The following is a 24,667-nucleotide window of genomic DNA, read 5'->3' as shown; positions in this document are numbered from 1 at the left end:
GTTGTATAAAAAAAATTACGAGGGTTGGTTCGCAGGTCACCCCTGTTCACAGGTCCCGCTTTTCCTCTAGAGGAAAAATTGATATGGTTAGCAAATCTCGATGCTTAATTTTGTAGTGAGCATCGAATGCAGGCCTACGATGCTCACCTTTATGTATTATGTCAGGTGGATTGCTCCTTCTACATAGGCTACATGCAGTGATGTACGCGCATACAAAAATATTGACGCTGTCAGCGTAAACGCAAACGTTCGAAAAACCATACGCCGTATGCGTCAACGTAACTTGTAAAAAAAGTTGGCGGCGTCAGAGTTAACGCATACACTAGCGTAAACTCATTTTGTTTGCTTGGTTCCAAACATTCACACGGTATAAACCACTCGAAACAAACAAGTTTTATTTTGAATTTCCACGAAGAAACACAAGCATCTGAAAGTGTTCATCTGACATTTTGCTGCGTTTTGGTTTGAATATGTCCTTGCCCATTGAAAACATTCTTTCAACTGCAGCGCTGGAAGGTATTGGCGAGTTGTAGCGAAAAAAAGACACTAAAAAGTATGCGTTGACGCTATGCGCTAAAAAACGCGAAAACTTTACGGCGTAGCCTCAAGCGACAACTATCCAAAAAAAATGTGGCCGTTAGCGTAAACAAAAAGTCTACGCCGCAAGTCTACGGCGTAGAATTTGCGGCGTATACGCAGTGCTGTATTCGAGGGTATACGGCGGTACACGCGGTATACTCTCTGCTTTTTCGAGCAGCTATAGTATAGGCCTACTCTCTGGTTTCAGGGCCGGATTTAGCTGATGGGGGACCCGGGGCACTTTTAGATCGGGGTGCCCCGTACAAAAATTTTTTTGCGGCAACGGCGCGAAAAACCACCTCTACGTTTGCAGTAGCATTAATCCAGCACTGCACAGCATTTTGCAGAAACTTCGAAGGCTGAAAGAAAAGAAATAGCACAAAATCACATGTTTTCCACGTAGGCCACCCTATGTTGTTGCCAGAGATGGGCGTGATCTTGATTTTGAAGATCACAAGTGATCTTGAAGATCAAGATCGTGATCTTGATCTTGATCTTCAAGATCACTTTTTTTTGGTGATCTTGATCTTGATCTAAGATCACTTTTTTTCGTGTGATCTTGATCTTGAAGAACAATAAGATCAAGATCACTTTAAAATTGAATTTTACTTCCTACATAGAGGCATTTTTTTAGAACTCGTACTGCACAAAGTAGGTAGTGGCAACTACTAACATTAAGCCACTGTTAATATGATATGTGCCCAACAAAAGACGATTTAAAGTCTCCATCTAATCTGGTTAGTGTTGCCATTTCAAAATTGAAAAAGTTTTCTGTGTTGGTCATAATAAAGAAGTCAACTTCCGTGTACTTTATGTTGACGTATAATAAAAAATGATTTAATGTGAATTTTGAAGAAATGTTTGCTTTTATTGACCCAATTTTAGATGTTTTAAAAGTCTAGAATGGCGGTGATAAAAAATCTGGATTCTAGCCGACTTTGGTCATGTAAAGTGGTTTATTGCAGCAAATCAACCAGACCAAGACTTGTTTAGGGTCTGAGTATAGAGCGGTTTGTCGGACCGCAAACCTCTGAACTTTTATAATAGCAGACAACAGTATCAAAGTTGCCAGGTGGGTGTTCCCGACAATTTTGTTCACCAAATCAAACGTCATATAAAAACCGTTATGGTCTACTTAACCTAGCTGGCATCTTACGTCATGGAAATTGCTAGAAAATGTCCAAATATTGCACCATCGGTCGTAAGACCTGATGAAATATTGCATTAGCCGCTTGAACACCTGTTTGAATGACTTCATAATTGTCTTTCATTATTGCGTCACAGTTACTGTCTACGTGCATTTGAGATATCGCAAATTATTCTAGTCATTCGTAAAATTGTTTGTTGGAAGTCAGTCGCAAGTTTAACTGTTTGCTTGGTGCTTGCTAGCTTGACAAATTTTCCGTCTTTTATCCAAGTAATCTGTTCTGTAGTGACAGTTTTAGAGGCGTACGGTGTTGCGTCCCATTTTCGATAGCCGCGGGCTAATTTTACAGGAATACACTTTTGAATAGACGTTTCAAAAGAGTGTTTATTTTTCGGTCATTACATGCAGACGAACGGATTTGGGAATCTTATGTTACAATTTTCCCACGAAGAGATTATGGTTTACCGCTGTGACCAGTGGGTAAATGGTGCAATAAACATTTACATAATGCAGTGAAAGTTAAAACTACTTAGTAACACGAATAAAAACTCCCACATGAACCAGACAAAAATTTGGTAAAAAATGATGCGGTTCAAAGTTTATTTTTATTTATTTATTATAAATAAAAAGTATAAATCTAATTGCAAATTTTACGACTTTTCAGAACTACTGTAATTAACCTCGGCCTTGGGGGTGACGTTGCGATTCTACGCAAACTACGTCAACAATTGATAGGCCTATAATAGCAACAGTCACTAACTTATTACAGTTCTTAGGCCAGCGATCGAGTAGTTAAAAGTAAAAGTTAGCAATACCAACTATATACCTTTACCCAGATTGCTCATAGTTATTATTTTTTGCAACATCATTGATCAAAAACTTCATTTTTTTTCAAGTACACAAAAAGTGATCTTGAAAGTGATCTTGATCTTCAAGATCACGATCTTGATCTTGATCTTCAAGATCACATAGTTTTGGTGATCTTGATCTTGATCTTCAAGATCACCTATTCTTGGTGATCTTGATCTTGATCTTCAAGATCACCAATACTGGTGATCTTGCCCATCTCTGGTTGTTGCCCACCCACCACCCATGTTGCCCACCCTAAATTCGGGCTTGTCTGGTTTTCCAAAGAGAGTGCCTATGCCAGGGTTACTCAACTAATCTTTAACAAAGGTCCAGTTTGACTAATTGAATATTTTTAGCGGTCCGGTGAATAAGTGGTACGGTAGCCTACTTCACACGCAGCCACGAAAGTTAAACTATCTGTACCAAACAACTTTTTTAGGTAAAATGTAACTCGAATTGGATGTCTGAGAAAGTGTTGGGGAGTCTGGGAGTCGAAGCCTCCAGCAATTAAGATAATCACAGTAAAAATTGCTTCCTCCCAGACCAGTAGAAATCTGTTTAATGAAGCCCTGAAACGTGGCAATGAGGTTATTCTTCCAAATGCTCAGGGTCCACCATCAACACCCAGAAAGTCCGGATTCGGACCGCGGTCCGCCAGTTGAGTAGCCCTGGCCTATGCTATCCTTACTGATTCTTGGCAACTAGGTAGGCAACTAGGCTACAGAATTCTAAAATGGTGCCAATTAACGCGAATCAATTCATTAAGAGCATTATACCGCCCACACCTACTCTGAAGCCTCTCTTGACAGCTATTTCAACTTTACCTTGTTTTACAGCAGAATGTGAACGTGGTTTCAGTTTAATGAACAATTATATTAGGCTATCACACGTTTAAGAGCATCTTTGCTTATTCCTTTTTTTTAAATTGTGATTATTTTTGTATTGTAATACTGTTACTGAAAATGTTTTTACTCGTAGCCTTGAACTATTTATTGGCTTGAACTTTTCTTGGTTGCACTGAAGTTTAAACGCCCTTGCTACAAGAGTTTATTGATTTCAAAAGTTTTTCCTATTTTTAATCACCCGGAATAAAGTTTATATTTGAATAAAACCACAGGACTTCACTTAAGGATCGCAGCAGCACATGATTTTTTTTTTCTTTCATTAATATTACTCAACATCAGCCTATCTTGTTTCAACGTAATTTGCCGATGCTTGACATTTGTCACATTAAGAACTGGGAAGCAGCTGACTCGATGACTGATATAGTCTTTCGCTTCTTCCTGTCTGTTGTGGTATTTAGATAGCTATGGTACTATTTTATTCGTATTGTTTATAATTGTACCGTACTATTGTCGCAACAGACGAAATAAAAGGTTTCTCTCTCTCTCTCTCTCTCTGATAATGTGAGCTGTTTGATGATTATAGTAATTGCAATGGACCACCTGTGGCTCAATTTACCGCTAAAAAATATGTAAGATCCTGGCTGCTAAACCACCGATCAGCTAAGGGTACCTAGGCTACTATAGATACCAAATTTATAGAGGATAAAGATGTAGGCCTAGATTCCTCTCGACAGGCTGTTTAGAATGCATTCATAGAAAATAAATAGTTTTGTAGACTACCTCTCGTCCAAATGTGATGTTGATAATTTATGTTGTGGTAGAATAAAGATTAGACTAGTATTTTGCGGTTGAGTATTATTTGTCATTTTAGCAAATCTGACAGTAGCCTATACCCTGTGCTTTTTTTTACGAATACAGCACTGCGTATACGTACATCTGGTCACAGTGGTAAACCATAATTTCTTCGTGGGAAAATTGTAACTTAAAGTTCCCGGATCCTTTCGTCTGCATATAATGACCGAAGAAACACACACTTGAACTTCTTTTCAAACAGTGTATTTCTGTAAAAATTAGCCCACGGCTACCAAAAACGAGGGGGTGCAACGCGTACACCACTTAAACTGTCACTACACAACAGATTACTTGGATAAAAGACGGAACTTTTGTCCAGCTAGCAAGCACTAAGCCAACAGTTAAAGGTGCGGCCAACTTTCAAACAATCATTTTACGAATGACCAGAATAGATATCAATATCTCAAATTCACGTAGAAAGTAACTGTGACGCAATAAATGAAAGACAATTATGAAGTCATTCCAACAGGTGTTTAAGCTGATGTAATATTTCCTGTTTAAACAGGCCCAAACAGGTCCAAACAGGTCTTATGAACGATGGTGCAATTTTGGCACATGCTTTAGGAATTTCCATGACGTAATATTCAGTAGACTTGAACGGTTTTTATATGACGTTTGATTTGGTGAAAATTGTCGGGAACATAGCGGCCCCTAGTTATGACAGTCTGACATGGCATAACTAAAAAGAAATGACGACAATTGTGAGCCAATGAATAAAAACACATGATACACAAATTGTTTGAATCACTCACGTTTAAGTTAATACGCAAATACAAAGGGCATGCAAAGAATGAACAGCAATAAGAATAAACACGACGATACATGAAATTGGTACCATAGGTACACGCTAAAATGACGCTATATACAATAGTTGCGATAATAACCGACTGTTCCGGGCTCAGACAAGGGTCGGCCACCGCAGACAAAACCAGGCTCAAACCCTAACACTTAGGTGTTCTTTACGGGGGCGAGGCACGAAATATCCCTCAACACGTAGTCTACTTTCACTTTCCCCGTACTCTCATCATAGTTGCAGACGGCAACTTTGGCTCTACGAACCACAGGCTTCCCTTTCCTAATTTGTGGAACTACCTCATGCACCCTCCCAAGTTGATACTTCCCACGTTTACCAATGTCTTGGAGAGAACCTACCACTACAAGTTGACCAGGCTCCAAATTCTCGGCCATTTTTAGCCATTTTTTCCGGCCCTGAAGACCTGGCAAGTAAAAATCGATCCATTTATTCCAAAACTGCTGAGAAAGTGACAAATTGAACCGATAATCCCTTCTTAATTGGTCACGATCATGTGGTTGCCCAACAGCACAGTATGGGTCTAAGTATGGGGTCAAAAGTGAGGCAGGGGTGATGACAGTAAAATCCCTAGGATCGTCACTCAAAGGTACCAAAGGGCGTTCGTTCACGATCCGAACGGCACTGCTGGAGTACGTAAGCAATTCAATGAAATTGGGCTTACGAATTGAAGAGTCCAAAATGTGAAAAAAGTACTTGGTCATATCGGCCACGAAACCAAATCTGCCAAGCCGAAATCTTGCCAAGACATCTACAAGAGGGTTTAACAAGTCAGGACCCGAAAACATTACATCATTAACACAAGTTCCTCGAAATTCAGACTTGCCATCGTAAACAATGCGTTTTTTTAATTGTGACGTCACAAAGTATGGTAAATACCATTCAAATCCCTTGACATTTCCTGCTTCACCCGCGCGCTCAATATAGCCATTAGATTTAAGATCTTTCATGGTGTCAGTAAGGAAATCACGAAGTTCAGGTTGTTTTAAAGCTTTCTTTCTTAAAGCAGCAGCTCTATCTGACGCCAACACAAAATTGTTAGGTAGATCAATATCTTCCTTCAACGGAACAGGTATCTCAAATCGACCATCTTTCAACTCAATATTCGGTTCGACAAGTTCTCTAGCCAAAATATCATTGCGAGACAATTCACAGGTTTCATTTTGCAAAGTCAAATCCTGAATGACTTTATTCAGGTCTGCTATTTCCATATCACGAGACTGAATTTTACGCTGAAAGCCAGAGATGACATCCGACTCTGAAGACGTCTGCACTCTGCACACTTTAGCAACGCTTTCAACTAAGGGTGACTTACCACCACAAGCCAACCAACCGAGAGGAGTGAGTAAAGCATGCGGTTCACTGCGATTTTCACCAACACGTTCTTCTTTTGTCCACATCAAATAAGCGTTGTCATTGCCAATCAGTACATCTACAGTACTACAATCATTCAAATGAAACATATTCACGTCATGGAAATGACGGAAACCACTTAAATCTTGTTTATGGGGTAAAGTTTTAACATCGTCAGCCCAAGCTGGGTTAACCACCGAGGTTATATCACAAAACAGTTCATCAGTCTCTAACGACTGGATGTTGAGTTTAACAAGGTCAGCACAAGTAGGTTTCTGACCAGCCAGAGTATCCATTTTAAACGACGCTTTATCATACGGTTTAAGGCCAAGTTCGCACACCAAGTCACTCGAAACAAAGGTCAACTGCGAACCAGGATCATGCTGACAATACACCAACTTCGATTTGCCAGTCATTGGATTCAAAACACGAGCAGCAGTAATGCGGTTAAAGGCTGCTTTAACATTTCCAATCTTAACATTACGCACAGGAACTCTGGCACCAGCATCATCTTTACCGACCGAATCCAGAGAATCACGTGACGTCACATAAAAATCATGCAGAAGAAAATAGTGTTTCCTATCATTGGTAGGTCCACACTTACGACAGTTATTTGCATGATTACAGTCTCTAACCATATGCTGGCGCAAACAATTCAAGCATTTGCCAGCTTTCACAATGACATCTCTCCGATCTTTAGGTGTCAAGCGCAAAAATTCTTTACAATTAGACAAAAAATGATATTCAACTTGACCACGTGACGAACAACAAAAACATGCCGGTATGTCACTACGTCTGGCCACACCGCCGCGCGGTGCGCCAACAGCAGTCGAGTACTGCGAACTCCCTGAAATCACATTATCATGGGGTTTTACCGACGTCTGCCTAACCGGACATGAAGGCAATTTTCCTTTGCCAAACTTTTTAAAATGCTGCGACTCACCAGAATCGCCCATTAGCATAATGCTAAAATCAGTCGACTTGCGCGTTGCCTCCCGTACTACAAAATCAAACAAACTCTGAAAAGTAGGTTCCTCAGTGCTACCATACTGATCACCTAAAAAGTCAAGATAACGCTGCTTAGCGTCAAACGGGAGTCGCTTAGCCAAATCCAAAACAAAACGTCCTTCTAATTTATCACGCTGACCATAAGCTTTCGCGTAAAGCAAACACTGCGACAATTCATCTTTAAACTCTTTCAAATCACTGGAAGAGATAGAAGTCAATTTGCTACCATAGCGATACTTTCTAATTTCTGGTTCTGCGAAAAGACCTCCACGAACTCCAAAACGTTGGGACAAGCGAGCTAACGACATTTCTATCCTGTCTTCCTCTGACAAGCCAGGAGTGTCGGAAACCAAATTAGCAATCGTTTGTGCAGCTGTTCTAACACAAGCTGCTTGCAACAAAGTCAAACGAGTTCCCTTAAAGGGCGAAGCTGCCATCAAGGCCATAACACGATTTTTAAAGAAGACAAATGGCATATTATTACCATCGTAACCAATCAAGGCCGCCTTATCGAAGAACGTCCTACTATTTTGGTATTCAAAAAAGCAATCCTGCTGTTGAGAACTCGATTTAGCGGGAGAAGACAAGCTATATCCCTTAATGGGCTGAGTGGGCTCAGTCACATGCACAGCCCGATCACGATCCTCACATACGTTAAAATCAGGAGACACGATACGCCTCTCACAACCACCCAAATTACGTGTAGCTGGGCGATCAAAAACTAGCGGCGCTGAAAACTGTGAAGGGGGCAAAGCATTACTGCTAATGGCGGCCCCGTGACCTGTACGCTCTGGGGGAGGAGTTCGGTTGTAATTTGCAGACCTTGGCTCTACAGCCTTCGGAAGATCCTTAGCCGCGGCCCCGAGACCTCTTGAAACAGCTGGAAAACATGTGGATTGTACAGGTCCACTTACGGATTGAACAGGCGTGTGGAAAAGGTTAGGTAAATTAAACTGTGATTGATGTTCACTTCTGGAATGCCTAGAAGAGCCCTTCCTAGAGCTACGCCGGGAGCCCAACTCAGAACGATATTCAGCTAAAACTACCTCTTTACGTTGTTCGGCCCTCAACTGAGCGTCTTTGAGTGCGAACTCAGCAGCTCTAGCTTCGGCTCTCGCGGCGGCCTCAGCTCGTATGGCCTCAGCTCTTGCGGCAGCCTCTGCTCGTGCGGCAGCCTCAGCTCGTATGGCTTCAGCTCTTGCGATGGCCTCAGCAGCTCTTGCTTCGGCCTCAGCTTGGATCTGGAGCTCCTCTCGTCTTAACTGTAGGTTAATTTGTGCAACTATCCGTGACGAGCTCTCAGACATCCTAGTGCTTACATTTGAGGCGCTATCCTCAGGATGTATGTCAGCATCCAACCTATCTGAGAACTCACTTTCTTTTTGTTCGAAGTTATTTTTTAACGAGTTAAATTCGGGATCTACTCTATCACGAAGTTCTGCCAAGATTGCAGAGTTAAAAATTTTACTCAAGAGAGCATGGAAATGCCGTAATTCCTCTTCTAAAGTAGATAACTTAGATCTAAAAATTAACAGTTCCTGCTTATCACTCAAAGAACCTAGGGCCACAGAAAGTTTCCCAATTTGAGTCAAAATATCCCGTCTAAGATGCCGGGCCTCTCGAACTGACTTAGCCTCATCGTTAATGGGTCCCTCCCCAGAATGGCCTGCCCGACCGCAAAGAACATCATTAGGCTTAAACTCAGTCGAGTCGACGGCGGTCGAGTCCCTGTCACCACCGAGTGTAGACATATTAAATGTTAGGGCTAAATTTAACAATTAAAAAATTAAGTTACACAAACACACAAAATTACAGTAGTTATAAAAAACTTAACTGCAAAGACCGTAAAAAATATAAAAAAGAATTTAAATGCACGATACCGTAGCTGTACGAGTATGTGAAGTCCAAACGTCCACAAAACTTGCTTGGATTCTTCCACTTGAATCTTCAAGCACAGATGGATTGCCTTTAATCTTCTTTCTTGCCAATAAATGTCAAAGTTATTTTTCTTCTGTACCAAACTGAGAAGAAATGTCTTTACTTTTTAGCTTAAAGTTCTTCAGTTGCCTACCGAGAAGAAATGTCTTTAATTTTCTTTGCTTCTTTAGACTACCAACCAATAAGATCTTCTTTTATTATTTCTTTGCTTCTAAGTGCTTCTTAGCCTACCAACTACAAACTTCGTCTTTTATTTTTTATGCTTCTAAGTGCTTCTTGGCCTACCAGCTAACAAAATCGTCTTTTATTTTTTATGGTCACAGTGGTAAACCATAATTTCTTCGTGGGAAAATTGTAACTTAAAGTTCCCGGATCCTTTCGTCTGCATATAATGACCGAAGAAACACACACTTGAACTTCTTTTCAAACAGTGTATTTCTGTAAAAATTAGCCCACGGCTACCAAAAACGAGGGGGTGCAACGCGTACACCACTTAAACTGTCACTACACAACAGATTACTTGGATAAAAGACGGAACTTTTGTCCAGCTAGCAAGCACTAAGCCAACAGTTAAAGGTGCGGCCAACTTTCAAACAATCATTTTACGAATGACCAGAATAGATATCAATATCTCAAATTCACGTAGAAAGTAACTGTGACGCAATAAATGAAAGACAATTATGAAGTCATTCCAACAGGTGTTTAAGCTGATGTAATATTTCCTGTTTAAACAGGCCCAAACAGGTCCAAACAGGTCTTATGAACGATGGTGCAATTTTGGCACATGCTTTAGGAATTTCCATGACGTAATATTCAGTAGACTTGAACGGTTTTTATATGACGTTTGATTTGGTGAAAATTGTCGGGAACAACATCTCTGGCTGCATGTTAGGATATCTTTGTATAAAAACAAGCATCCAACAACATTATCTAATTATGAAGCATTTTGTATTGATTAGCTAGCTTAAAAATATAATTTGGAACTTTTTCTCCTGATTTGTCATTTTTTGAGTTGCATTTGTCATTCGCTACCATCCTGATTGCGCCATAATCTAACCAACAGTTGTACAATGCATTGTTTTAACAATTACATTTTACTCTGATTGTTTGTTAATATATGGCACTGTTAAAACAAAATAAATTGACTTGACTTGTCATTTTTTAAATTTGGTTTGGAACAATGGCGATTTGTATGCAACACTCAATACGAGAAAAGAACTAATGATGATCATGAAAATTTTGTTCTGGCAACTCTGAGACTGTGGTTTGTGACCAATGTTGCCACACGTAAAAATTTCATGCATTCATTTTATTTTACGTCATTAACAGCTAACAGGTCCATGATGAAAAAGATACTACTAACTAAGTACTAACTACAATAGTCGATATAAACTTACCACCACGTTAAATGAACAGAAAAAGGTGGAAAAACCTTGAAAGGTTTAAAACGTGCCTGAATAGTAAATAATGTGGTAGGTTATATGTCTGTAGTTAGCACGGCCATAAAACCAAAAAAAACACACAACAAATACAAAGAGAAGCACACATGTAGTAAAGTGATTGTAGTAATAAATGACAGCCCAATGAAAAGTGCTGTGGATTGCATTTGCCAGTTCCAATATTGATGTGGATTAGCAGTCTTCATAATAATAATAGGATGGAGAAAAAATCCCTTGGATTTTGAGACATCTGTTGGGAGTATGGCATCCCTAAGGGATTTTTTAATTGTTGAGCTTTTCATCTTGACAGACGTGACAGTTGACACTCACAAGCAAGGATGCCAGAGCTTGGTTTTTCCACCTAGATCTGGGGTTTTTTGACCACATCTGGGTTTTAAGTTTTTTTTTTTTCAAATTTAGGTACCGTAAATCTAGGTTTTTAACTTTGTACAGAGCTTGCACGGTATTAAGGCACTGGGGTGGCGACGATGTCGTCCCCTGCCGATGTCGTACCCCCGATGTCGTACCCTCATACATCGAGACGCGCAATAATTTAAGCCGCCAAAAAAAAGCTTCATATGCGGCGCGCTGTTGGATTTCAGCTCGAGCGTCAATGCCCATGTCGTCTCCGGTGAGTGATCATGAATCATGCTGCCGAACAGACTTCAAAATGCGCCGGGCTGTTGCATTTCAGCTCGAGCGTCAATGCTCACGTTATTCTTTCAGTTTGGTAGGCTACGTTATTCTTTCAGTTTGGTACAACTGGTGGGATTAGTTGATGAACAAACATTTTTTTTGTTCAGATGAACAAACAAATTATTTTAATTTCAAAAATAAAAATTAATTTCTAGGCTAATTTTTTTTTCAAATGTCCGCTAGCCAGGGTTAATTATTTTGTTGCTGACGAGTGCACAGTTTTGCACAACCGAGTGAACAGTTTGTTTATTTATTATTATTTCTTTAAAATAATATAACCTACGGACACGGTAGCTCACTGCTACGAGTGGCGGATCTATGCAAAATGGCGCCCATGGCAAAGTTTAAATGTGCGCCCTTTTTAACAATTTAAGTTAAATATTGCATACAAGTCTTTTATGAACAAATCGTGAAGAAAATAAATCAATGTATTATTGCCGTTTTATAATGTTCAAAGGCAGTCCCGTGAGATTGTTTCGTCATGCAAATTTTGTTCTCTGCAGAGCTAATCAATTTGATAGAATGCTGCGCTATTGCGCCTTTCCAAGTTATTTCTAACATAAAAACTAACCAACGCGGCTTATTACTTTTTCATCTGACGCTGTGTGTGTAGGCTATAGCCTACTGTAGCCTACTACCAAGTAAATTATTGGACAAAACGGACATAAGTTTGTCTGCTTGACTTTTCAGCTTCTGCTGTTTGCAAGTTTCGTCTCTTTCGCCCTTCAGCCCTACTTTTCTTTTTCTTTGTAGCCTATTGGTTTGTTTCAGGGTCTAAAAAAGCAAGTAAAAGTTAAATTTTAAAAAATCCTTGGTCGATAATTACAATATATAGCCTAGGCATACGCAAAATGTTTTCGTAGTCCTTTACGTAGGCCTAGCCAACTTAAAATTCATCTCAATAGAGCACTGTGTTGATGCAACCGGCAGTGACCGACCTGTAGATAGGGGTATTTTTGTCTGATAACTCTGGATAAAAATAAAACGTCCCAAGTCCGGCAGATTTTTTCAAAAACTAATATTAATTAATTTAATTTGTCGCCGACATTTGTTGGCATGTCGGCGGGTTTTGTAACCGTTGGGTTAATTATAGCCTACTATGCTAACTAGAGATTGAAGAAACTGATAGCGAAAATCCCAACATTGGTGTGTAGGCTACTACGAATTGCGTTCATTTTATCCGTTTGACAACTTGAGGAAGTTAGGTAAAAGTACGGTAGCCTACCGTATATTTATAAAGCACAGCTTGTGAAGTTGGCAATGAACCTCAAAACTTCAGACTGCTTAGTCACTTAGTGCTAGGCAGCGTCAGCGCAGCACGTAAAAGAAATCATACCTAGCATAATTCTTGGTCTCAAAATTTCACATAATGATGCTTATAGGCTCAATAATACTTCAATGCTAATTTTTTCCTAGAACAGACTGAGTGGTCTGGTCAGGCCAAATTGAAGTCATACAACAGATTAGATTTATAAATTCTTATAAAAATGAATAAGTAAGTTCTGGAGCTACTTCTAAGCTTCAACTAATCGCTGCTTAGCGACTTTACTAAACTTCCAATTTTTAAATGGCAAAATCGTCATTTCCGTAGGGTGGCAAATGACTAGGTCGTCTCGTTGTCTCCCTGTCGGTATGGGAACGTGTGTAACTTTTGCATTGTGTATATTACTTGCATATTTCAAACATGTACTGTAGCCTACTATGTTCCTGTTACTGACAATTAAACCGTTGGTTGATTGATTGATTCCAATTGTTACTGACTGAACACAAAGTGAGCCAGGAGAGGCACAATGTTGCTTTTCCAACGTCCATTGTTTAACAATGACTACAGTAAAAGAGTGACCCTTTTTGATCTTTGTTGGGCGCAAATTAGATTTTGAAGAAAGTATAGCCTAAGTCACAATTTTTATTTTTACCAACCGATTTTTGCGCCCATGGCTCGAGCCATGCCTGCCATACTCTAGGTAGGCTACGCCACTGCAGTGCTACGGCCTAGGGGAACGAAGTCGTAAAAATGTGGCTCGTAATTCTGTTCACTTCCGTTTAATTGTGTGTCTGAAAATACGTTATCAATGGAAAATTACCATAACAGAAATGAAGAAAAGAGCAAATTCTAAAGTTAGTTTGCAGTCATTATGTGCTTATCTTGACCTAGCCTGTAGCATAAATTTTAAGCTAATACCGGTCCGCTTACAACAATTAGCTTTTTTTTCTAAGTAGGCTAGTCCTATGTTGGCTTGCGAACAAGGCGGACTATATAGAAAGCAGTAGCCTATAGACTATATAGAAAACAAATGCGAACCATCAATGCAGTGCAGTAACGTGGCACCTTTGTTTTAACATTATTGTTAAGCAGAAGCGCTATGTTCTTTGCTTGGATTCGTTATCATGCAATTGGCCAATGCAAAAAAGTAATGCCTTGAATGATGATCAAGACATAAAATAGCCCAGTCAAGCCTACTTAGGCTATTTTCCTGAGCGTGCACAAACAGTATTTTCTGTAAAGCTAAACTATGAAGTGGCATTAGGCTATTCTTAAAAAAATTGTCAAATTATATCGATCCTACTCAGGCCACACAACCGAAAATACAATCAATAAGCCTATTGTACTCGCAGTTCATTGGGTTAAGTAATTCAACTACGTCGTCTAATTAAAACATTACAGCTATGCGACATCAAAAGAGTTAAGTTAGGCTATAGGCTATCATATTGTTTGTTTTCAATAAAAAATGTAGCCTATCTAATGTGACCAAGCTGATCAGCAAACTAAAAAAATTATCGTCAATGTAAACTGAGTAGCCTGTGTAGGCAAATCTTTTACAATGTAGTCTAACTAACTGGTTAGGCCTATTATTAGCAATTGGGCGTTTCTTTAATTCGATTCGAAAGGCTCCCACCCTTGAGGCAATCCTGCATACGTCACTATAAGTCTCCATTACAGATGTGCGAAAAGTAACATAACGTTAAAAAGTAACAGGTAATTTCCTTAACTCATATTAACAGATAGCAAATTGAAAAGTAAATTGATAAGCAAATGAAAAGTAACAGTTAAAAAAATTGCTAGTTAACCTAATCGCCTTCAACTTTTGACCTTTTTTTTTAGACAAACTAAATTAAAATTATATCGTTTAGGCCTACAGCCCAGGGTGGTCTAAAGATTTATTAATATTCATAGCCTGCTAACAGTAAGAATATAGCTAAAACAGAGCGAAATCTATAAAAAAGAATTTCAAAATCGCAACCTAGTTAAGTTTTTATTTAACAACGTTTCTACTTTCAGCAACGCGTTATCATTTCTCACTATGCGGCCCGTGGAGTTTTTCACAGACCCTAATGTGGCCCTTCATGTTCGCAGTCTTGGACCACCCTGGTTTACACAATTGTTTTTTTAGTCACATGTTAACTGATCAGGTTTACTCTAGCTTAGCTTTTTTCTGCTTTCATGGTTTTAGCTTTCAAAGTAGAAGTTCAGATTTTCAAAGTAGGCCTACTTATTTAAAAGTAGCCTAACAGTTAAGCACATCTCTAATCTAGCCTACATTACCAGATAACGTAGAACCACACTTGTTGCATGTCATAATTAATGTTTTTTTTAGCTGTTTCTGTGTTTTTTGTCGTAGGTTAGATATGTTTATTTTCGCCCTTTATTGCGTTTATTTATTGTCCGCCCGGTTAGCTCAGTGGTTATGCGTCGGCTCAAGATCACGCGGCTCAAGATCACGCGGCGCAAGCTCGACGCTCGGGATGTGCGCTTGAGCAACGCATTTCAGGACTGCTCTCCATTCAGCGGCACCTAGTGAATGGAATAATTTCTCGGCAACAACACTTCAACAATCGGAAAACTTCACTCTGCCGATCTCGGTGACCGGCCCTGCGTCAAGAGCCACTGCAAGTACGCGTAACTACCAGGAATAACCAATCAAGGCTTTGTCAGTCCGAGGATAAAGATTTAAAACCAACCAACCAATTTGCAGTGGGCTACGATAGCGATGTCAAAATAAATGTTCATGAAAAGAAATTGAGTGTTGATTCAGTGGCGTAGCTTGGGAATGTGTCGCCCGGGGCGGATTCAGATTTTGCCACCCCTTCAAGAAAAAGTATGCGAAAATGAAATGCGTTTTTTTATCAGATTATAATCAAAATCAAAAATCGTAGTCTGAAAATTCTACCCCCAGACATGCCGCCCGGGGCGGTCTGCCCCCCCCCCCCTTAGCTACGCCACTGTGTTGATTGCAGGAACATGAAATCCATGTTTTTTGGACGAAAGATCAATGCGAAATTCATGAGGAGTCAGAACAGGGCAAGAAAGATTTTTTTTGTTTTCAATTCAATTTTTCTTTGTATAAGTCATGATGAGTTGAACAATATTGTAACGAGTAAAACAGTAATAATAAATTTAACAATAGAGTACAGGAACAAAACCAACAAAAGAAAAAAGTAGAAAAATTTCGTTTCGATTTGAATAAGTTCGTTTCGAACATCCATAATTTTTACCTACATTTAAAAGGAGGACAAAAAAGTTGAACATCTGGCAACAGGGACGACATCGACGTGGGACGACATCGGCAGGGGACGACATCGGGGGGACGACATGTCCAGGGGACGACATCGGTGGCATTCTAGACACTGGGATCCTCGATAAATGGTCCACACTGCAACACAAAAATGATAAGGTACCGGTAATGTTTTTTGCATCAGCTACTGCAGTCAGTGAGGTACACGGTGCTGAAGAAATGATCCAACTTTATGAAAATATGGATGACTAAAAATTAAAGTAGTACGTACAACTATTTGTGTTCCTGAACATTTATTTATTGTGAATTTGAGTTATTCTTTTCAACATTATGTTCAAATGAAAAAGGCTAAGCAGGCTGTATTAGGCGGGTCAATATAAGGTTTGACCCCAAAAAAATTTATACAAAAGGTTTTTTTGTTCTAAGTGTATGATTAGGTTGTACTATACCCCAGAAAAAAAGTCTACAAAAATCTGACCCCGGGAAAGTGGTCAATTTACATAATTTGAAAATGGTGACCCCCCAAATTTTTCAATGTACACAAAATTTTTTTTAGTTCAATTAACACACTATAAATGTATTAAACACATATAAACATGGTATCTATGCACCAAATGAACATATCAGAAACCGTCTGTGATGTCATTATGATGTCATGGAAGACATAGGCGTCGATTTTTTAACATTTAAGAAAAATCTGAGGGGGCAAGATGATAAAAAGTGTGAAATATGTACCCAAATTTGAACAGTTCTATAAAATTACACTGTCAAAGCTACAAAAAAGAACAGAAAAGCAGGGTGGCTGCCCCCCAAACAATTTCTACTGGGGAGCGCGCCCCCCTGCCTCCAGGGAATCGACGCCTATGATGGAAGAGTATATGCACTAAACGTCAGAGAATGTCAGAGATGAAGTACCATTTTTCAAGTTATGATTGTTACATACTAGTAGTCGTCACAATTATCATCGGTACTGTCTGTGTCGTCTTGATCCAATGGAAGGACATTGTTTGGGTTTTCACAGGACACAAGTTGGCATTGTCCACAAGCAGAGGTACACGGAAATCCGTACCTCCTACATGTACATCGCCGTGTTGTGCAAGCGATCGTGCAATCGATCAGATCAGATCGATTCAGATCAATCAGATTAGATCAAATCAAACAGATCAGATCGATCGATCAGCACGCAGGAAATGAAATATTGTAGAAGATGCAGTTGGTGGGAGTCGGGCTGGCGCAACGAAGGATGACACTGAAACTACTTTCTTTTTCAACACAGAATGTCGCAAAGATGCCAGCGAATCGCTTTGCTTTCCAGCATAGAGTAGAACCATTAACTGTTTGCCATACTCTTCAATAGCATCCACCCTCTGGCCAGGTTGTGTAAATGCAAGTGCCAAGGATTCTAGCTCTTTGTCGTCTTTGGTGGCTTTCTGAAAGAGTGTTCTCTTCCCTATTCCGAAGATTCGTGAGGTGGTATCGCATCCTGTAAACGCATGGATGAAGAGTAACTGAGAACATAGCTGTTGTCCGAGACATTCCTTTAGGGTATTAATATTGTACACCCTCTGATCTTTTGACCTCTTGTCCAAACGAAAATACATTGTCTTCTTCCGACTGTCCATATGATAGAGGAGAAGGATCGAGAGATCTGTGTCTTCTCCAACCAGGGTTGTAGTGTGGTATTCAGAAGCTGCAATAGCTGCCTGAACAATATCATAGTCGGGATCTCCTTCAGCGTTTATAACTGTGGAGCCTTTCTCTCGCAGTTTGTTGCTTATCATGTTGATCAGCCCTTGCTTATTGCAGCCCTGTGACAGGAATTCCTCCTTGTTTCCAGTGAAGACTGTTGCTGGAGTGAAGCTCACTTTTGGATGATTTTTCTGCTGACGGCGTTGGTGGGTGCAGTCCTTCACTGATGGTTGATCACGATAACCATCGAAAACGACTGTCGCCATCCCGTAATTGCGTAGGGTGAAGTCGACATAGCCATCCGCAATGGCGCCGTATGTGCTTCCCTTCGTTCATTGTACGCGATGCATGAGGGAACCACCATCAAGGACATACTTCTCGGTCTGGTACTTCGTTGGTAACAGCCTCATCAGATAGGCTGCTTGCGTACTCATCGATTGCTTTAGCAAGCTGTGTTTTCTCTGGCTTCCTCATAATGTTGCTTGTCTCAAACAGGGCAGGTGGGAATGGGCTCAGTTCGTATTCTAGAACCTCCTCTAGCTAGTCCAGTCGTTGAATGATTTGACCCGGAAAAAAATAATACCAAGCTGAAATTTTGTCAGGAGGTTCGATTGGTGATGTGTAGTCACCAAAAAAAAAGCCCCATGATTCGCCCTTGGGAATAGTGATTTTTGGCCATTTTTCCATAATGGCCGTAGCCCCCATAAGCCAAAAATTCGAAATCGTCTAAAATTGATGTTTTATACCTCATTCGAAAGATAATTTCATACTGAATCACTTTCACAAAAGAACTATGGTCAAAAATACACATATTTGAAGTTATTAGCCATTAAATGCGGACTATAAGGCAGAATCCAGTGACAAGCAATGAATTACTCCATGGTTAAACTAGAGCTTACGAAAAAGTGTACAATTTACCATCCGAAGTTACTCCTCAAACTGATTTAGGAAAACTTAATATATAAACAAAAAGTCTCCATAAAAGTGGAAAATTTAAACCAATTGTAGGTGTAGAAAATTGCTGAATCTATAATTTTTGGAATATTTTATCCTGAATTACTCCCAAACCAATATTAACATATTTTTGACATTAAAATACACCACACTGAAAAATGTTGACCGGTAAATAGTAAAACTGTAGAAATTATGTAAAAAAAATATGAAAAATGTTCCATATTTTATATTAGAATAAATCAAAGATATTCCGTCTATCATCATCGTCGTTATCATTATCACTTGATTCGAAAACTTCGAGTATCTAAAATTAATAACATTGATCTTTATGAAATATCTGATCTGACTGCATGTCACCTGACATAGCCTATAAATAGTTGAAGTCACTCCAAACAACTAAAATGATGGTCACATGACTTGCTTCTGTTGTAATGAATTATGGCGTTATACACTTATTTTCATCTTAATTGACTAAATGCTTGATTGTCCAAGAAATTAGAAAACATTGAACTGAAGAACTATTTACCTCTTTATTTTCACATCCTTCACCATGACAACCACTGCATGCTGCTACACAACTGAGGCAATGCTTCTTACATGAACATCTCTTTGTACCACACTGATTCTTCGTTGATTGGCATTTGCATCTTATAACCTGCAGGAGACACTCTGGAGAAACTTTATTGTCCGTCATTATTGGAGAATAATTGTTGTCTTGAAGTTTCCAGCCCCACTCCTCTTCCTTTGACTCTATTTCCCTATTGCTTAAAAATTTCCATATGGTTACTTGATGATGTGCACGAAGAGCATGGTAATGAGCTGCTCTGCTTGTTGGTGGCATTTTTCTGGTTCCAACACACCCTGGGTTGCCATCTCCATATACTTTCTATCACTATGTTCAAAGTAAAATAGTAATGGAAGGTATATGAAATAATAACTTATTACAGGGATGTTTAAAAGATCAAGGAAATTATCTTAAATTGTGTCTCTTTTGCGTTAATTAGTTAAAATGTTGCACCCTTATTCACAAATGCAATGTCTTTGAGATTCGTGCTAAAATGCTGATTTGTTATGTGGTTCTTTAATTTTCTGTAGGCTACTAGGGTAATATAAAGTGATCTTCAGTGAGAAATACATATGTATACACTATACAATAACTGACTGAGCCAATACTATTAAAACTAACCTGAGATTCGTTAAGGTTTCAAATTTCTTTCCACCATACATTGCTACAAAGGTTGGTTCTGCTAACATTGCAATTTGAGCTTGGTCTTCCCAAACATCACTCATTTTTATGGATAAATCTTTCAGTTCATCAGATTTTTTCACAAGCTTGAGAAAGCTTACTTTTGTTTGGGTTTTTTTGGGGGTTTAGGGTTTTTTGGGGGTTAGGGGGTTTGGGGTTAAGGGTTTTAATTAGGCTACGGTACCCAATAATTTTCAAAAAAAAATTCAAAAAACTCACCGAATAGGGCTCTCACCAAAAAAGGCTCTCACCGAAAAAGGCTCTCACCGAATCGGACTCACCGAATCGGACTCACCGAATAGTAGCAGACCCTCCCATCTGAGCCCTTTCTTGGAAAAATACAACATCTTGAAAATCTCCCTTCCAATGATAAAGTAACATAACAATGATGTCTGTGTCGTCGGCTACAACAACAATAGGATTTCGTCTGCTTGCAGAAAGATTGATTGCTGTTTCTACAATTTCAGTGTCAGCATCATCATCACAGTTACCGTAGTTACTTGCTGTCCATCTTTCTTCAAACTCTCAGAAATCAGATCAATAAATAGAGCTTTGTTGTGTTCATTCCAAAGAAAACAATCTTGTGTAGCTGGTACAGAATTGATAGACGCCACTTCAATATTTGGACACTTTTTACTAGCAGTTTGTCAAATATGTTCATATGACTTTGTACAGTAGAAGCGTATTTATATCCATCAAACATAACATGAGCAGAACCATAGTGTCTTCTAACATAAGATACATAGAGTTGAGCCAATTCAGCGAATGTTGAGTCTTTCAACCATCTGACTCTGTGAAGTAGGGCACCTCCATCAACAACATACAATCTGGTCCAATTACCAACAGCTTCTGTATCATTCATCAGTGCTGTTCTCAAAGCAGCTTTATCAGCTTTCCTCATAAGTCCATCCTTCAACAGTGAAGGAGGATATGGTATCATTTCGAATGAAAAGTAGGCTACTTCTCAACATCGTCTTCACGTTCTGCAATAGCGGCCAGTCTTGTAAAATGAATGATTGGAATGACATTTATGTGTTCCTTGTCTATCTTTACAAAAATTCCAAGTACCTCAAGTGGTTTAATGCAGGTTTTGTGTTGAATAGTTGCAGTTGCTAAATTTTGACCATCCAATGTTTTTTGAATGATTGCTCCTATCTCCTCTGATCTCTCACAATTAACCAAATCTTCTCCAGATATAAAAACCCAGCCGGATGTCAAGGAATGTAGATGCTCATCAGAAAAAGTAAATGGATTGCGTTGTTCAAGCCAATCTCTAAACATTACATAATCATCATAGTCGCGCTTGCGTCTGGAGTCACCCATATCTATGTGCTGTTCACTTGACTTTATATCTAGCGCGGAAAGCACCAGGCTAAAGCCTAATGGTGGATTCTGCCTTATAGTCCGCATTTAATGGCTAATAACTTCAAATGTGTGCATTTTTTGACCATAGTTCTTTTGTAAAAGTGATTCAGTATGAAATTATCTTTCGAATGAGGTATAAAACATCAATTTTAGACGATTTCGAATTTTTGGCTTATGGGGGCTGCGGCCATTATGGAAAAATGGCCAAAACTCGCTATTCCCAAGGGGGATTCATGGGGCTTTTTTTTTGGTGGTTCCACATCACCAATCGAACCTCCTGACAAACTTTCAGCTTGGTATTATTTTTTTCCGGGTTTGACCATTTTTTTCAGTTCAGCGACTGGACTATAGAGAAAAGTCATCTGCATTCGATATGACCAAAAGTCTCTGAAAAAGTAGGGTGGGATCGATGGATCTATCTTGGGAAACTTTGATGCAACATGAATCACGTAAAGTTTTCACTTTGTCCTTCCGTTTACTTGCATATGATATGTAAAAACTGGCTGACCTTCCATTTTTTTTAAGATTTTCCTCTCGACTGTTCGATAGTCATCAACATTTACGCTATCTTTCGCAATCACTCCAGTGATGATGTTCCTCAGCGTTGTATCCGCACAAAATGGACTGAATGATTGGAGCTTTTCTTTGATTTTCGCGAGGTCGGCCTGATCTCTCTTCATCCTTGCCCCACTCATTTCCTTATGCTGTGCACTCGTTGTAAATGCTACGCTTGTTGAAGTCCTCCATCGCATGATTGTACTCTGAACAAGCTGGTGAGGATAACACCCACAAGGCTTGCTGCTCCTCGCTCATTCCACTACCCCTTGTCAAGCCACCGGTTGTCTTTAGCGATCTCATCAATGTCTGTTCAATTACAAGGTCCGAACCAAGGCCAGCCCAGACTTTGTCGGTTCACCTGATGACATGTAATCCATCCTGAAATTTCTTGAAGACAGCAGGGTCCTTCATTTTGAGGTTTTGCATGTTTTGCAAGTACAAGTATGCTGATTTCAAGTAGTTGTGGTGCCCTGCAGCAGCAAATATTGGTAAGCACTCGGCAACAGCACTAAGATGTCTATCCTAGGAACCAATTCGATCTGCCATCAGCAGCATTCGTGTACATTTGACCATGTTCTATGTAAGAAATCCAAAGCTTACTTGTCCTGGATTTATCAAACAAGCCAAGTTTCTTCTTGTCAAGTGCTTGCTGAAGTTTAGCATTTGTCTCCAAAGTAGCTACTGTTTCCAATGTGGTCTTTCCTTCTATCAACAAGGTGTACATGTCCTCACACGACTTCACTGAACCAGCTAACTCGGGATCACTATCCATCATTTCAGAGACCAGCATCCATTCAAGCATTTTTCTATCAAGAGGTGGCCCCGCAAAGCTCTCTGCACAGCTTTGCCACCCATCATATGCTTTACTGCATTGTCCCCATAAACAGTTTCGAGAATGTCCATCAGACCTGACCCTTGTGGACAATGCCAACTTGTGTCCTGTGAAAACCCAAACAATGTCCTTTCATTGGATCAAGACGACACAGACAGTACCAATGATAATTGTGATGACTACTAGCATAGGCGCCGGGTTTTGAAAATTGCCGGGGGGGCAAACTTTCTAGCCGACTGATTGCTTACATTCAAAATGCTGATGTTTGTTTGTCAGCATTGATGTTTGTTTGCGTCTATCTGCCATTGTATATTGCCAAGCTTCATAATGTAGGCTCAGGCCTCGAAATTCACGGCGGACATGTCCGCCGTCACAGCATGTGATGTCCGCGGGAAGTACCATCTAGATCGGTCATATTTGTCCGCCGAGAAATAACACAGGAACTAGCGATATAAATCGTCATTGCATAGCACGAACAATTGTTGCAATAATATATTTTCCAGCGCATTCTAGCGCGCATCTAGAAAATGTGAATGCTGCATCCCTTAGCTTCCATTCAAGGAGGGAAACTTTCGATTTTTACATTGCTTCAACGATTGATGACATTGAATCAGCGTAACAAAGGTGAATTCTTCGCTAAGAATCGATAGGAGTACCGGTACTTCTACACTAATCAGTTAATCACGCGCAATTTAGGTCAAGTTTTACGTCACATTGTCTGGCTTTGATCTCCGAGTAATAATGATACGGCAAGGTTGGTTACTAAATTAGATTATACGAGTAGGCTATTACAGCAAGATGCAACAAAATTTGTTAAGTTTTGGTATTACAGTAAGAAAGAAAAGACCCAAGGAAAATTCACTTTTGCTCACATGACACGCAAAAATAAACTTAAAGAAAAGCCTGTGAAACTTTGCACAGCAGAAAATAGTAGCGTTGGTGTAGAAATTTTCCGACTCCTGCCCAGAGTATTGTGACGCAATAAGCCACACGACCTCGTTCAGGGGAAGTTAATCAGTTATGCGGCGTATTGACCAGCTACACGGCGCTTTGACTCTTCAAGCGCAAGTCGTTGGTCTGAAAGCCTTTCAGAGTGACTTTACTGATTTTTTAAAAAGCTTTCTAAAACCGTAGTTATAGTTCTGAAATGGCGAAGAATGATTATCAAGATAAAGTGATTAAGCATGACGATCGACGGCTAAAACTGGTGTGTCCGCCGTGAGACTTGATTTGTCCGCCGAGATAGCTGCTCAGACCGGACACGTTTGTCCGCCGTCAACAAAAACGAATTTCGAGGCCTGTAGGCTACTTCGAATTATATCCTAGTCACTTTGAACTTTAGCTCTTAATACGGGTAGATACTAAACTGAGCAAATTGCACCTCGTTATTGACACTCCCAAGAAAACACAAAGTGGAAGAAATCAAGAAAAACGTTTTTCAATCATTGTTGCTATGCTTCAACGGCACCATGCTCAGTGCTTCCACTTTTACAAAGCTAGATTACCACTTGTATTACCACATTTGTCCTCAGATTACCACATTTTTGCTGTGATTTTCTTCCCGATTTTAACCGTATTTCGACTTACTTTTACATTAACAAAGTGGCTATTTTTACCCACTTGTTGCCATGGTCACAATCAGGTATTGCCAGAGTTAGGATTAAAGTTAGGAAGGGTTAAGGTAATGATTAGACTTAGGAATAAGGTTAGGGTTTTGATCTTTACTCAGAACTAAAAAAAAATTCCAAAATGCAAGTTTTTGTTTTCAACAGCTTTAAACTTTTCTCAAATTATGACAGAATTCCTTATCTGGCAACGCTATTATTTGGCTCTATTTACACTATATAGTGTGAAATAAGGTCTAAAACAACTACTCAGTTTATTAACAGTAGCCTACCGGTTATTAACAGCTATTAAAACGTCCGAAATAAGTAAGCAAAGTACTGTACCGGTACTTGACACCGCAGCTAGAATCTGAAAGACATCTTGACT

At 39.6% G+C, this 24,667-nt stretch overlaps 1 protein-coding gene across 2 annotated transcripts in view; it reads left to right on the top strand.

Moving 5' to 3' along the window:
• The first annotated feature begins 16,096 nt into the window (after positions 1-16,096).
• The window catches only part of LOC145785438 (uncharacterized), a 30,450-nt gene continuing 21,879 nt past the window's right edge, over positions 16,097-24,667 (top strand). For both annotated transcript variants that reach the window (XR_014291167.1, XM_082597095.1), the window contains exon 1: positions 16,097-16,190. The gene's annotated coding sequence lies outside the window, so the exon portion shown is untranslated. The remainder of the gene's footprint in view (positions 16,191-24,667) is intronic.

This window comes from Aplidium turbinatum, chromosome 16, assembly GCF_918807975.1.
Source record: "Aplidium turbinatum chromosome 16, kaAplTurb1.1, whole genome shotgun sequence".
In the NCBI taxonomy this organism is placed as follows: domain Eukaryota; kingdom Metazoa; phylum Chordata; class Ascidiacea; order Aplousobranchia; family Polyclinidae; genus Aplidium; species Aplidium turbinatum.
Note: the sequence above shows the minus strand (reverse complement) of the source record. Positions and strands in the feature narration are given on the sequence as shown.